Source organism: Arabidopsis lyrata, assembly GCF_000004255.2.
Source record: "Arabidopsis lyrata subsp. lyrata unplaced genomic scaffold ARALYscaffold_7, whole genome shotgun sequence".
Taxonomy (NCBI): domain Eukaryota; kingdom Viridiplantae; phylum Streptophyta; class Magnoliopsida; order Brassicales; family Brassicaceae; genus Arabidopsis; species Arabidopsis lyrata.
The window spans coordinates 19788984-19797726 of record NW_003302549.1 but is presented as its reverse complement, the minus strand read 5'-3'; the positions used below and the strand labels follow the sequence as shown (position 1 = coordinate 19797726).

The 8743-nt window shown below is 45.7% G+C and overlaps 1 pseudogene; it reads right to left on the bottom strand.

Moving 5' to 3' along the window:
* Positions 1-4633: 4633 nt before the first annotated feature.
* Positions 4634-8257, bottom strand: LOC110226335 (annotated as a pseudogene).
* Between the last annotated feature and the right edge of the window lie 486 nt (positions 8258-8743).

Below are 8743 nucleotides of genomic sequence, written 5' to 3'. Positions count from 1 at the left end.
TAGAAGTTCCGGACCTAGAGGTGGGGTTCACGATTTATCAAATGAATGCAGTCCCCTCTACATATCATCAATGTATCAAATTTCCAACGTCAAGAGGAGTAGAAACAATTCGGGGAGACCAAGAAGCTTCACGGACGTGTTATCTAGCTAGCCACCGTATGAAGATTCAATAGCAATTAACGAAGCCCGCAAAAGAAGGACTAAGAACAAAATTTCCTAGCGGGCAAAAGAAAGATGATATAGTAATCGAAGTGGTGTTGGAAGAAGACAAGCCGGACCGGAAAATTCGAATTGGGGCAACTTTGACTGGCCAAATAAAAGAAGCTTTGATCGAACTCTTAAGGAAAAACAAAACATCGTTTGCATGGTCAGCAGCGGACATGCCTGGCATAAATCCAAGTATAATTTGTCATGAACTAAACGTGGATCCAAGCTTCAAACCGGTGAAACAAAAAAGAAGAAAGATTGGAGTGGAACGAGCAAAAATAGTAAATGACGAAGTGGATAAACTTTGGAAGATAGGGTCCATAAGAGAAGTGCAATATCCGGAATGGGTAGCAAACACTGTCGTTGTCAAGAAAAAGAATGGGAAGGATAGGGTTTGCATCGACTTCACAGACCTCAATAAAGCATGTCCCAAAGATAGTTTCCCGCTCCCACATATAGATCGACTTGTAGAGTCCACCGCTGGGAAGGAGCTATTAACATTCATGGATGCCTTCTCGGGTTATAATCAAATAATGATGAACCCCGAAGACCAAGAAAAAACGTCGTTTATCACTGATAGAGGTATCTATTGTTACAAGGTAATGCCTTTTGGTTTGAAAAATGCAGGAGCAACATATCAACGGTTGGTTAACAAGATGTTCCATAATCATCTCGGGAAAACAATGGAAGTCTACATAGATGATATGTTGGTTAAATCGTTAAAGAAAGAGGATCACGTTAAGCATTTAGAGGAATGCTTTGATATTCTCAATAAGTATCAAATGAAGCTGAACCCGGCGAAATGCACATTTGGAGTCCCATCCGGGGAATTTCTTGGCTATATCGTGACAGAAAGAGGGATTGAAGCCAATCCAAATCAAATTAACGCCTTTCTAAACATGCCATCTCCAAGAAATTTCAAAGAAGTACAACGGTTGACTGGGCGGATTGCGGTTCTGAATCGTTTTATCTCGAGATCAACAGCTAAATCGTTACCTTTCTACCAAATTCTAAAAGGGAACAAAGGATTCCTTTGGGAGGAGAAGTGCGAAGAAGCTTTTGGGCAGCTTAAGGCATACTTATCCACTCCACCTATACTGTCCAAACCAGAAGTGGATGAAAAACTTTATTTGTACGTGTCGGTTTCAAGTCACGCGGTTAGTGGAGTCTTGGTTCGGGAAGACCGTGGGGAGCAGAAACCAATTTACTACGTAAGCAAGTCAATGACGGATCCGGAAACAAGATACACAATGATGGAAAAACTTGCACTCGCGGTGGTAACTTTGGCTCGGAAGCTGCGCCCATATTTTCAATCCCATCCGGTTGAAGTATTAACCAACCAACCACTCCGAACAATACTTCATAGTCCAAATCAGTCCGGACGTTTGGCGAAATGGGCGGTGGAGTTAAGCGAGTACGATATAGAATTCAAAAGCCGGATCAGTATGAAAACTCAGGTTTTAGCAGATTTCTTAACCGAGTTACCAATACCTGGAACGATAGAACAACCGGAGAACCAAACTTGGAAATTACACGTAGACGGGTCTTCAACAAAACAAGGATCCGGAGTGGGAATCAAGTTGGAATCTCCAACATCAGAAATTCTAGAACAATCATTCCGGTTGTTATTCAATGCTTCCAACAACGAGGCAGAATACGAAGCCCTGATTGCCGGACTTCGATTAGCACAAGGAGTTGGAGCTAAGGAAATATTGGCTTATTGCGATTCGCAATTAGTAGTTAACCAATTTAGTGGAGACTATGAAGCCAAAGATTCAAGAATGGAAGCATACCTCGAAGTGGTGAAGGATTTATCTAAAAATTTCTCGAAATTCGAATTAATCCGCATACCTCGGGGAGAGAATACAACTGCGGATGCACTTGCCGCATTGGCGTCAACATCAGATCCTGAGTTAAAGAGAGTTATTCCAGTGGAATGCATTTCGGAGCGAAGCATTCAAGACAGCAAAGAAACCCTCGTCGTTACAAGGTCTCGAGCAGCGGCACGCGACCGTGGCGAACCAGATATCGAAACGCCACCCAACAAACGAAGGAAGTCAAAGGGATCGAATATATCTGACAAGGAACCCGTTGTCTTAGCTGAAGAGGTGATTCTAGAAACAATGTTAGAAACCGAGCCGTTAATCGAGGAGGATGTTCTTGAACCAAACGAGCATCCCAAGCCAGAGCCACGAATATTTCACAAAGTTGACCAAATTCCGGCTAAAGACTGGGGGGCTGACTGGAGGGAGCCAATAAAGCACTACATCATGACAGGTGAGCTCCCAAAGAATAAATGGCAGGCCAGGAAAATGAAAATCGTTAGCGCGAAATGTTGTCTGTCAAAGGATGCGTTATATAGACGAGGTGTCAGTGACCCTTACCTATTATGCATTTTTGGGCCCGAAGTCGAAATTGTCATGAGCGAAGTGCATGAAGGATTATGTGGGAGTCATTCATCAGGAAGAGCTATGGCTTTTAAAGTTAAAAGAATGGGGTATTATTGGCCCACTATGATCACAGATTGTGTTAAGTTCGCCCGAAGATGCAAGCGCTGTCAACTCCATGCACCATTGATCCATCAACCGTCAGAATTATTCTCCTCCATTTCCGCCCCATACCCGTTTATGAGGTGGTCAATGGACATCTCCGGGGTGAGATTCAAGGATGTGAAGATCTCTTGACACCGTAGTAAGCCTGCGTTGCATCCGGTTAATCCTCTTCCGGAGTCTCCTCTTTTCCAACATAAGCTTCCGATGATGAAGCTCGAGTGCCTCTATGAACGCCGTCGCTGTTCCTTGGTCTCTGATTGGGAGATCCCTGATCAAAGCACATGGGGCTCGGATTTGAGATCTCAAGAAGCCGCGAAGTGGAGGAGGCTGCCTGCTTGGCTCATTTGGAACATTTTCGTTTATCATTCCGATTCTGGAGAAGTCGGGCATAGATTCTGAACAGCGAAGATTGAACTCCATACCTACTAAAATGAAAAGAATGGTGAGGAGTAAAGGGGAAATTGAGACTATAATTTATAGGAACGTCATATCCCTAGCAAGCTACGGATTCTATCCTAAGAATGGAGTGATTCGCGGAGGGATTTATGCCCTCGAACAGATCCTGCATTAAAAGACGCATCTCCGAGAATATTTGAAAAGAAAGGAAAGTTGCAAATGTTTCCATAAATAAAAAGGGGCCGAAGCCCATTACGAGTTTAAAATAAGGGAAGAAGATAAAGAACATTTATGGAAGAGGCTCAGGAACAGGCTCCTTCATCGCCGGTTTAGTCTTCGAAGTGGACGCCTTGTTCTTGGCATCCACTTCGGGATGATCCCGAACGCGTTTCGGACAGGTGCTTGCCTCCTCTTCGTCTTCTTCTTCGCTGTCAGATGGAACGGCGCAGACGGGGGCGTTCACGGGACCCGGGACTCCTTTAGCGCGGAGATACATCCGAAGCATCTTCGGGATCTCAGCGACAGAGTCAAAGTTCCGCCATTCCCATTGAAAGGGATCACTTTCTAAGGCCCGTATCTTCCTCTCCACCCGAGCAATGCGAGCCTCGAGTGTTTGCCTTTTGAGGCCCAGCCGCTGCCTCTCTTCACACAAGCGACGGTGCTTGTCGGCGACCTAGCATAAAGATGAGTGAATAAGATGAAACAAAAAGTTTTTAAATCAAAAACTTTAAATATTTACCTTTTCAATAAAATCGCAAGCCTCTTTCTTCTCCTTTGAAGGAAAGTGAAAGACGGCGTGAGGGAAGAGAACGCCGGCCGGTTCAAAGCCATCGCCGGACAAGAAGAGTGGGCTGCCGGGATCAACGGGGGCTACTTTTTCGTTTTTCATTCTCGCAATATTACTCAAGTAAGACTCTAAAAAAAAACGTAGTTAAATAAAGCTTGGAGGTAGGTAAGCCTTTATTTATAATGATTTAGGGTTTGTCTTGGAACCATAAATCCAATAATAGTAGAGTGTCCGAGTGGTTTAAACCATTTTTGGAAAATCGAGAAAAGGCAGTTATTGCATTAAAGACGAGCCGTTTTCCTTACTTATAAGAAGGGAAAGAGCAACCGTCGCATTAACTACAAAAGTTTCTAAGGCCCAAGCCCAATAAATTTATCGAGTTGACTAAACCCGAAGTGGGGAACTCGCTTTAAGCCGAGCTCAGCTCTCGCATTCTAAAGAGAAAGGTCTGATCAGCCCAAAAATCTCGAAAGCATAACCACAAGGCCACAAAAGGTTAAAAGCGGACTTTGCAAACCCGCATATAATTTTAACCAAACCCCCTTGGGTCGTAACCTATAAAGGTTTAAAAGCCTCCTCAGGCAAAAATCTTGTTCAAAAAAAATGATAAAGCCTCCTTACGCCAAAAAATAAGTTTGAAATTAAGTTTAAACTAAATGGGACAATCCCCAGTTTAAAGTGGACACAGCCACTACGGATTGACCTCCACCTCGGACTCCGGCTCAGCTGTCAAAGTTTCGCCCACCTCTTTAATTGGCGCTTGATCAGATGAAGCTCCCTGACCACCCTCCGCGGTACAACCAACCTCCGGAGTGACCTCCGGTACCATAGGAGCTACGGGCGGGACAACGTCTTCCGTCTCACTTGAGCCTAGAAATAATAATTCCAGTCAATCAAAGGTACAAGGTAAGAAAAGGTAAGCGTCAGGAGCCAAGCGTTACCTGCCCAGTCTAAACCCGATTCACTTATAGGAGGTGATTCAGTAAAGAATTCCTCGAAGTCAAGCGGGTTGAAGGTCGAAGTGGGAAGAGCTGCCAAGCGACTCCGTTTTTTAGAAAGATTAGTTGACAGTTCGGTCCTTTCTTGCTCCTCGGAGAAATCTGCTTCATGGATTTGATCCAACAGAATCAGGTTGCTCTCATGCTCCTTGATGTCTGATTCCAAGTCTGACCTAGCCTTCTCGGTTTGCATGAAGCGGATGGCCCCTTGGATCAACTCTATCTCGCGTCCCTTAACCTCCTTTCTGGCCTTCGATGCCGACCTTGCCAACTCGGAATCACGCAACTTGGCCAGCGCCTTGTACTTCGCGTCAAGCTCGATAAATTGGTTGTTCAGGGTATCGGCGGTTGATTCGGATTCATGAAGTCTACCCTGAACACCAGAAAGTTCATCCTGGAGTTTGTAGTTCCGATCGTACTGGTCTTGCAGCTCCCCCTTTATCTGCGCAAGCTCGGATGTTAAACTGTCGACCTTGTCCTCCAGATCGTGCTTGGAGCCGGCAGAAGAACTGAGTTCAGCCTCAAGGGCAGAGAGTTTCTTCTTCCCTATGTCAATCTCCTTCTCCCGTCCAATGACCAGACCTTCGTAATGTTCGATCATGTCGTTAAGTTCGCTATGAGCCTGGCATTATACATAAACCCGGGATGGCGAGTCAGTTCGCAGAATGGCAACGCAATATAAAAAAAAAAAAAAACAAAAAAACGGAACTAACCCGAGATGAGTGATGCGCGTGAAGCAAATAGCGTTCACGAATTGCAGGGCGCCATTTGTCGAAGTCTGGCAAGATCGAATCCGATCGGGTCTTGAAGCATCGGAAGACGCTGCCTTCTTTCTCCATAGCTGCGAAGAAAGAAGAGTTGTAAAAATCGGAATCTTAATAGAAACAAAAACGCTAGAGTATGTGTAAATCACCAAACCTGAAAGCGATTTGACTTGAGGGACAAGAACGGGCTTTAACCTCGAGGAAGCATCTCGAGATTCAGAATCTCCCTTTTTAGGAGATGCGCTCCGAGCAGTCTTTTCGCTGTCGGGCTGAGAAGAAGAAGACATGTCAACAGGACGGGGAGGACCCATTGGTTCAGTAGGAGGAGATGATCTAGGTGAACGGTCAGTCCGGGCCCTTGATTTCTCCCTTCGCGGAGACGAGTCACTACGGGATGACTTGTCCCTCTTCCTACGAACCAAATTCTTAAGTGGTTCACTGCTAAAATCGTCTCGGGAAGGACGAGGAGAATCACGACGAGGAGACCGCTCTCTCCGAGGAGAACGTTCGTCACGGCGTTCGCGACGAGGTGTTAACCTATAAGCAGCAACGGATCTGGCTCCCTCGGAGCTGTTATCATCAACCAGCAGGGTCCTGCTGTAATCTTTTTTGTCAACGGCGGCCGCAAGGAACACCTTGTTTTCATCACAAGCCTCTGCTATCGGCTTGGAGAGTTTCTTACGCTGGGCAGTAAGGGCCCGAGCTGACATTCCCTGAGTTGAGGGAGGAGGCGGAAGACGATGAAGTAGATTGGGAGGACTCATCCTGAGTTTTCGGTTGGCCTCGACAAACCGATCGAGGGTGAAAGAATTCCAAAGGGTTTCCCCTTCAAGGATTGTTTTGAAGAACTTGACAAATTCTTCGGTCGGGAGAGTTGAAGCGATGAGAGCTGCGAAATGAAACAACGAATTTGGTCAGTAAAGAAATAATAATGAACAAGAAAGGAATATACGACCTAGTCTCTACCAGGTTTCGTAGACCACTTCGATGGGAGTACATCGGAAAGATTCCCAATCGAAGCATCGGAAGACGCTGCCTTCTTTCTCCATAGCTGCGAAGAAAGAAGAGTTGTAAAAATCGGAATCTTAATAGAAACAAAAACGCTAGAGTATGTGTAAATCACCAAACCTGAAAGCGATTTGACTTGAGGGACAAGAACGGGCTTTAACCTCGAGGAAGCATCTCGAGATTCAGAATCTCCCTTTTTAGGAGATGCGCTCCGAGCAGTCTTTTCGCTGTCGGGCTGAGAAGAAGAAGACATGTCAACAGGACGGGGAGGACCCATTGGTTCAGTAGGAGGAGATGATCTAGGTGAACGGTCAGTCCGGGCCCTTGATTTCTCCCTTCGCGGAGACGAGTCACTACGGGATGACTTGTCCCTCTTCCTACGAACCAAATTCTTAAGTGGTTCACTGCTGAAATCGTCTCGGGAAGGACGAGGAGAATCACGACGAGGAGACCGCTCTCTCCGAGGAGAACGTTCGTCACGGCGTTCGCGACGAGGTGTTAACCTATAAGCAGCAACGGATCTGGCTCCCTCGGAGCTGTTATCATCAACCAGCAGGGTCCTGCTGTAATCTTTTTTGTCAACGGCGGCCGCAAGGAACACCTTGTTTTCATCACAAGCCTCTGCTATCGGCTTGGAGAGTTTCTTACGCTGGGCAGTAAGGGCCCGAGCTGACATTCCCTGAGTTGAGGGAGGAGGCGGAAGACGATGAAGTAGATTGGGAGGACTCATCCTGAGTTTTCGGTTGGCCTCGACAAACCGATCGAGGGTGAAAGAATTCCAAAGGGTTTCCCCTTCAAGGATTGTTTTGAAGAACTTGACAAATTCTTCGGTCGGGAGAGTTGAAGCGATGAGAGCTGCGAAATGAAACAACGAATTTGGTCAGTAAAGAAATAATAATGAACAGGAAAGGAATATACGACCTAGTCTCTACCAGGTTTCGTAGACCACTTCGATGGGAGTACATCGGAAAGATTCTCAATCGAAGCAGGAGTTTTCTTAATCAGAAACCAAGGATGGTGCCAGTTTTCATCCTTGTTCGGGAGGTGCGAGATGACGTTTCTATTGGCATTTGGGTATGCCGAGAAGTATCCTGTTTTCTTTGACGAACTTCTTACACTTAGAAGTTCATTCAGCTCGGGGACTCCAATGACGTAGCCAGCCTCCGCCGCAACGGTTATAATCCCGAGGATGGTTCGGAGGAGATTGGGGGTTAATTGAGGGAAAGTAATCTCGAGAGCCGCCAAGAATCGAACTAGGGCTTCGGGAAGGGGGAAGGTCAATCCGCAGCCCTTGAAGTAAATTTTGTAAACACAAAAGTAGCCGACACGGTGGTTCTCCGGGGATTCCGTAGGATCGGCTATTTGCGCCTCCGCTATAATTCCAGGAGGAATTTGACAAAGCCCCTTTAATCACTCAAGGGATTGAAGAGTACAGGTGGATTTGTAATGAGGACCGGCGATATCGTTAGGACGAGTGCATTCGTCATTACTAGAACGCCTCTCGTCGTAAGACGGAGATTCAGGTCTTTCAGAATCAGAAGTCATCGGATAAAAATGAAAAATTCAAGATCCGGCGAAGAGAGGTTCGGTGAAGAAAAGTAGAGAGAAGTTTTGATTAAAGCACAAAAGTAAAAGGAGGAAGTAATGGTGAAAAGAAGTTACCTCACACAAACTAATGATGAAACCGCCTTGGAAGTTGTGTGGGAAGTGGGAAGGTTTTTTCCTGTTTTAATAGTAATTAATTAATATACGGTCATAATGATGACAGATGTCAATCGGGTAAAAATGGCTAGTGCCGAAATTAAAGGAGTGATGAGATTTTCGGCGGGAAATCAGAAAGATTCTCGAGCGCAATCTTTGGTCATTTAAAGCATTTAAAGTCCTCCGAATTGGAATGACACTTCGAAGAACTTGGGGGGCTAATTGTTGGTGTCGGATCCCGCACCAGAAGTCCGAGACCAACCAAAGATTGCCACGTAGTCAAGATAATGGCCCATAAAGGATGAAGCCCATTGGACCCATGAGCCGAAG